We start from the raw sequence: 7,329 nt of genomic DNA on the forward strand, positions 1-7,329 counted from the left end.
GGGGGAGGAGTCTCTCAGGGGGAGGAGTCTCTGTCATCAGGGGCAGGAGTCTCTGTCATCAGGGGCAGGAGTCTCTTCCTCAGTGGGAGGAGTCTCTCAGTGGGAGGAGTCTCTCAGTGGGAGGAGTCTCTGTCATCAGGGGGAGGAGTCTGTTAGGGGGAGGAGTCTCTGCCTTAGGGGGAGGAGTCTCTTAGGGGGAGGAGTCTCTCAGTGGGAGGAGTCTCTGTCATTAGGGGAGGAGTCTCTGTGTCAGGGGAGGAGTCTCTGGGGGAGGTGTCTGTTAGGGGGAGGAGTCTCTTCCTCAGTGGGAGGAGTCTCTGCCTTAGGGGGAGGAGTCTCTTAGGGGGAGGAGTCTCTCAGTGGGAGGTGTCTGTTAGGGGGAGGAGTCTGTTAGGAGGAGGAGTCTCTGTCTCAGGGGGAGGAGTCTCTGTCATCAGGGGAGGAGTCTCTGGGGGAGGTGTCTTTTAGGGGGTAGAGTCTCTGTCTTAGGGGGAGGAGTCTCTTAAGGGAAGGAGTCTCTTAGGGGGAGGAGTCTGTTAGGGGGAGGAGTCTGTTAGGGGGAGGAGTCTGTTAGGAGGAGGAGTCTCTGTCTCAGGGGGAGGAGTCTCTGTCATCAGGGGAGGAGTCTCTGGGGGAGGTGTCTTTTAGGGGGTAGAGTCTCTGTCTTAGGGGGAGGAGTCTCTTAAGGGGAGGAGTCTCTTAGGGGGAGGAGTCTCTTAAGGGGAGGAGTCTCTTAGGGGGAGGAGTCTGTTAGGGGGAGGAGTCTGTTAGGAGGAGGAGTCTCTGTCTCAGGGGGAGGAGTCTCTCTCTCAGGGGAGGAGTCTCTGGGGGAGGTGTCTTTTAGGGGGTGGAGTCTCTGGGGGAGGTGTCTTTTAGGGGGAGGAGTCCCTGTCTTAGGGGAGGAGCCTCTCAGGGGGAGGAGTCTCTTAGGGGGAGGAGTCTCTCAGGGGGAGGAGTCTCTGCCTTAGGGGGTGGAGTCTCTGTCATTAGGGGAGGAGTCTCTGTCATCAGGGGGAGGAGTCTCTGTCTTAGGGGGTGGAGTCTCTGTCATCAGGGGGAGGAGTCTCTGTCTTAGGGGGTGGAGTCTCTGTCATCAGGGGGAGGAGTCTCTGTCTTAGGGGGTGGAGTCTCTATCATCAGGAGCTAATTCTGCTACGTAAAGCAGGAAGCTCTGTCTCTTCTGTAGTTACCTGCGTCTCTTCTTTCTTTACTGTATTTATTATTATCATTACAACCAGGGCTCTATATTTACTTTTTTCATCACCAGCCAATGTGGCCAGTAAATTTCTCAAGTTACCAGCCAATCAGAATATCCACTAGCCACATATTTTTCCCTGCAAAAAAGACGAGATGAGACCCACTCATTTCAATATATTGACTAAAGCTTAAATTAAAGGCTTAAATAAAAGCTTAAATTCATTTTACAGTCAAATTGGGAATGTATATCCAATTAAAAGAATGACAATCATTAAACTTATGTACATACAAAACTTATTTTAACATTTCATTACTCCTCAACCCTCACATACTATTCAGGGTCACATTTTGTGTACGTCAAAAAATTACTTTAAAACTGATTTATATTCATGTCAACCCTGAATCTACAAAAATGGAAATATTGAACAACTTTCTAACCATGTTTTAGTGCTGCGGATAATGCACAAAATTAAACACAATGTGCAGAGACTAATTATGAGGGGGATACTGTGAGATGCTTAAACATCGTCCGAGCTCTCTGAACTGTCTTCGGATCCGTCTAAATCAGTTCCATTTTCCCCTTTTCACACAAAGTGGGGCCGGCGTGTGCGCAAACTGTCACCATGCCGGATTCCAATTTTTTCAAAATATCATCCTCCTCCTCCCCTCCTTTGGCAGGCATATCTTTTCTCTTCACGGCCGGCTGTCCCAACCATCGCCACATTTTGTTAGTGTTTGCGTCTGTATTTGTACCAATAACACGCTGGCAAATAATGCTCGACCCCGGCTCAATGCATTCATTCACCATGATGGAGCAGAGTCGCCTAAATAAAGACAGAAGTGTCCCAAATACAAAAATCAAATGCTGAATGACAGACACCCCATTTGTGCATGTTAAGCTAACTGCTTGTTAATACGATAAGTGTTTTATTACTTTGCATGTCTTCCAAAAGAGAAAATAATCAGACGCAGGGTAGCAAAACATGATGGGCGTGAAAACGAAACTCAGAAAATCAGCTCGGCGCATGGGCAAAGTAGCAATTCTCGACAAGCAGGAGAAATCGACTGAACACCGGCGTCTATCGTATTTCCAAACCAAGAGGGACCCGCTCCCCTAGTGCGGCAGCCTCGGCGGATGCGTTCCCATAGAAACTGCGCTCGCGCGTCCCGCGCATAGACTGCCCATAATCATTTCGCCTCCCGCCAAATAGATGGTAAAGTTCCTCACTTATCATCGGCCAAGCCGATGAGTTTTTTTTTTAATACAAGCCAAAAATAACTTTCACCCGCAGTTTTCAGTGCAATCTGTTGGTTTTCTTAGCTAGGAAATTGTTTTTGAATTGGCTCTATATGAACGAATTGGATTATTTTATGAATTATGATTATTATTAATTAATTGAATTCCAATTGGCTTGAATTGGACTTACTATCTAAGTGCCTTGAGATGACATTTGTTGTATTTGGCGCTATATAAATAAAAATGAATTGAATTGAATTGAATTTGGCTGGTGTTCATTTTGAGCCCCGATTACAACTCATCAGTGCTGAGAAGAATATTATTATCACCCGTCTTTTGGCCTCTCGCAGAGACACAAAACGACATGGGATAATCCATTCAAAAGCACCCAACCAGCCCCAAACTCGGAGAAACTCTGTTAACAACTCTGTTGTTTTATTCTCCAAAGATGGACTTTTTCAAGGGAAAACTCCTGCTTTAGTAACTTTTCATTCGCCTGCTTTTTCTTTCCTTGCAAAGTAGTCATATTTCTACAACAAAGACTGATATTTGGCTTTATTTTACCAAACTTACCTGCCGCTCAAATTACAATCAGTCTAATTAAGATCCAAGCTAAACTATGCCACCTGCTTACAGTGTTGAAACACAACTCACAAATGCACATTTCACAAACCAAAGATGGGATGAAACTGAAACCTTAAGTATGAAAACGGATCACTTTGGCTTTCTTTATGCTCGCTCCTGTTTAGCAGCCACGTGTGGATGGGACGTGCCGTACTTTAAACGCTACACAAGCTCAGCTCGTGGCATCACTCACCCACAGGAACTACAGCTCAAAGCTGTTTTCAGTCATTTTGCTCATATTCTTCACTGGAGCTTTTATTTTCACACACACACTTGGCTTCTATTCATTCGGACGTGCTGCAGCGTGGAGATAAAACTATTTCCGGTGCAAATAAAAGCACAATTCAGGCAAATTCACTTCAGTTTTATTTTGACACCATATTTATAAATCACAACAAACATCACCTTAGGAGGCTTCTAAAGGTAAAGTCCTGAATTACAGCACTGATGGCAAAGCCCAGACATCCACTTATAGTTCAGGGTATCAAGCACACATTTCAGAAATATGCTTTCATGTTGACAAAGTAACCGCCATCAGAGCAGAACAGACTCCGGGACTGATCGTTCCATCCAAACGCACAGTCTCTGCCTCCTCCTCTCCTGCTGATTCCTCTGTAACTCACTGATATATTAACTCTTCCTCTCCACTCCACCTCCCAGTAACAGCGGCCAGTCAGAACATTTCCACACAGCAGCTGAGGCCAGACATCCAACCTGTCTGGATGATCAGGATATGGCTGAACCTCCTCCACACGTGTCACCTTCCTGTTGCTGTCAGACAGTTTCAGGTTCCTGCTCACTGTGTTTGTGTCGATTGTGAGTCGGCAGGAATCTGATGGAGAGAACAAACACAGTCCAGCTGCAGTTATTGATCCATCATCTGTTCACTTTGATCAATGAGTGATGTGACAGTGTGGCGATGGCTGGATGTCATGAATCAGATGAAGAACACACTCACACTTCCTCAGCCCTGGTGTCAGCCATCGTTCTCCAGCAGGCTCCACCCTGAAAGCAGGAAAATAACTGTCACATGTTTCAGGACTCCAGAAATAGCATCTAGAATGAGCCGGTCCCATTCCAGCTGATGCTGGAGGAACGGTGGAGCACATGCTGCCAGTCATACCCATATATTCTGCTTATGTCCCAAAGTAAAGACACTCTGGGGAGAGGTATCTGATGCTCTGTACCTCGGGATGCTGCTGTGGCTCTATTAGGAGTGATGCCTAAAGGGCTGAATGGGAGGTCAGAGAAACATCTGTAAATATATTACTCACAGCAGCACTGAGCTGCAGAACTATTAGATGGCTGAACCCCCCCTTCATATAACATCTGGATCCAGAAGGTTTGGGACCTCCATCAGATGGATAGAGAAAAGTGCAGAAACTGAACGTCGGCGCTGAAAACCCAATAAAAAACAAGTTCAAACTAAATGTTTTCTGCAGTCAGATGATGGAGATGATGAAGTTTCTGTCTATGAATTCAACTCTTCAACTTTGGAAGAATTTTCACTTTGATTTTTCTCTCCTTTCTGAAGCCAAATATGAGCTTTAAACACTGAGCTGAAATCTCTTCAGTCTCTGACATCATGGTCTCTCCTGATGGTCACATTGTTTCTGCTGACTCCTCCTCTCAGAAGGTTTCAGGGCAGCCAAACATCCAGATCCTCTCTCAGGACGCAGGTCTAACCCACATGTACGCATTTCCAGATGTACGCTGAACATGGTTCTAGAAATCTTTGTGCTAAGCTAGGCTAACGTGTCCTGGACCCATCTGTGCGTCTGACCCAGGGTCAGAGGACCAACAGACACTTCTCACTGTTGTTCCTGCAGATGTTCTCCTTGGAGACCTCCTCCACAAATATCTGCTGTTCATGTTCAACCAGTGTTTGTGCTGTGAGCAAAGGAAACAGGCTCCTACATGTGTGATTGTTCATGTAACACTCAGCAGGAAGCAGAAGCACAGGGCTGAGTGCAGGACAGAGAACATGTTCCCAGCTCTGCCTCCTCTATCAGACACTGTGAGGCTGCAGCAGGCCTCTCCATACCTGAGTGTGTGTGGATCCTTCAGTGCAGCCCTCAGCAGCTTCTCTCCTGAGGCTCCTGGATGGTTGTAGCTCAGGTCCAGCTCTCTCAGGTGGGATTTGGGGTTGGAGGTCACAGCTTCAGCCAGAGAAGCACAGCCTTCCTCTGTGATCAGACAGCCTGACAGGCTGCAGACACACACAGAACAACAGAAACTCTGAGAGAACTGCTCTGAAGCTGAAGCTGAATGTCTGCAGCTGTCTCACATTACTGACTCCGTGTCTTCAGAAATCTGAGTCACAATCAAACTACACACACGTGGATGGACCTGATTTCTGCTGCCATTTTAGCCCCGAACACATGCAGCCACTCCCCACTGAGTCCTGTTCAGATAGAAATATGCTCTGCACCACAGTGAGAGCAGCAGTGAAGAAGAAGCTGATTTCACTGATGTGAACCTGAGACGCTCGTCAGCAGGGGCGCCGCTAGGGATTTAAGAATTATTTTCATGGGCCCCAAACAGCCGGTCAGGAGGCTTTATGATGAATTATGATGAATTTATGATGTTATTTTACATACAACTATGCATTTTGATGCATTTTCAGTCTGTTTTTGGTTTTCAAAAATGTGTTCCTTCTACTTTTCCTTCTCCTCTTTCTTTCCTTTCTGTTCGTGTGTGGCTACCTGACTTTGAGGCATATTGCCTTCTCTGCCTTCTTACCCGCTGCGGCGCTGCAGCTGATCCAGTCGGACTGAACCATTTCACATAAATAGAAAGGGGGGGGGGGGGCTTAATGTTTCCAAAACAAATTAAGTTATTGTTACCGGAACATTGTAAATAAAATATATTTGTTATTATAAGTTAGTTAATAACTTGACTCATTATTTTTGGTCAGTGTTATAATTTTATTGGGGCCTCTCTGGGCCCCTCTTAATCATGGGCCCCTAGAAGCCTGAATATGGTTCTGAGCCAGGTTTGACGGCTGCTCTGAGCCAAAAAAGACTTTCCAGGTTGTTCCAGGTTCAGGTTCCAGGTTCAGGTGAGTTCCTGTGGTGTCAGAGGCCTAAAGCTGCTGGAACAATCATACAAAGAGCATCCACAGGTGTTCTGTTACCTGAGAGTTTCCAGTCTGCAGTTTGGACTCTTCAGGCCAGCAGACACCTGTTTCACCCCTGAATCCTGCAGGTTGTTGTTACTCAGGTCCAGTTGTGTCAGGCTGGAGGACTGGGAGCTGAGAGCTGAGGACAGAGCTGCACATCCTTCATCTGAGAGGTTACAGACGCTCAGCCTGAGGAGACAGTTACAGAGAAAAAGAACAGCTGGGATCACAATCAGTCAGCTCTAATGCTGACTGTGGACTGAAAGCCCACTTAGAGGGAACATCAGGGTTAGAAGCCTGTGATCGTGTCCGTGCGGTGGTTTTTATGCTCAGACGCATCATGAGTGAAACAAGGAGTCCACACGGTGGCTGAGCCTTTCCACCCTGGAGCTGCAGCTCATCAGAGACAGTCTCAGAATCTGATTCAAACAGCAGAGGCTTTCATGGGGAACACAGCTGAGGAACTGATCCCAGACTGATGGTGGGGCTGACTTCAGAGCTGCCCACCGGGAACAAAGGCTAACATTTATCAGCACTCTGCTGCAGCATGAAAACAGCCTCACCTGAGAGTTTCCAGCCCACAGGTTGGACTCTGCAGTCCAGACAGCAGCTTCACTCCTGAATCCTGCTGCAGGTTGGAGTTTCTCAGGCCCAGTTGTGTCAGGCTGGAGGACTGGGAGCTGAGAGCTGAGGACAGAGCTGCACATCCTTCATCTGAGAGGTTACAGACGCTCAGCCTGAGGAGAAGATGTTAAACAGTCTTACATTCAGTCACATTTAATAAGAACAGTCACATAAGGGACAGTAATGATGTGAAGCTGCTCTGCAGCCACAATATCTCTGTAACTTCTACTTAGGAGTCTCTGAATCTGGTGATGTGCACTATGGTTCCATTCTTGGTGTTTTATATTCATCTTTTTAATGGACTTTAATTACTAATCCACAGCAGAGATGTTGAAAATGTCTCCCATCGCCCACAAATATCTCACTATACACAGAAACACTTTATTAGTGATTCATGAAGGCTGATCCACAGATATACAGATTAATCTGTAGGTTCATGCTTTAAAATGGAAGAAAAACACTCATTTAAAATGTGAGATCCATTCCTGCATGTGAAACGTGTTCTGCACATCTGGGAATCTCTTCC

At 46.4% G+C, this 7,329-nt stretch overlaps 1 long non-coding RNA gene across 1 annotated transcript; it reads right to left on the reverse strand.

The window, feature by feature from the left end:
* Positions 1-3,406: 3,406 nt before the first annotated feature.
* Positions 3,407-6,326, reverse strand: LOC142391303 (uncharacterized). The gene is made up of 3 exons (XR_012770526.1): positions 6,195-6,326; positions 5,103-5,267; positions 3,407-4,063 (listed from the first exon to the last, which is right to left on the reverse strand). It is a non-coding gene; the product is annotated as an uncharacterized LOC142391303 (long non-coding RNA).
* Between the last annotated feature and the right edge of the window lie 1,003 nt (positions 6,327-7,329).

This window comes from Odontesthes bonariensis, chromosome 11 (genome assembly GCF_027942865.1).
Source record: "Odontesthes bonariensis isolate fOdoBon6 chromosome 11, fOdoBon6.hap1, whole genome shotgun sequence".
In the NCBI taxonomy this organism is placed as follows: Eukaryota; Metazoa; Chordata; class Actinopteri; order Atheriniformes; family Atherinopsidae; genus Odontesthes; species Odontesthes bonariensis.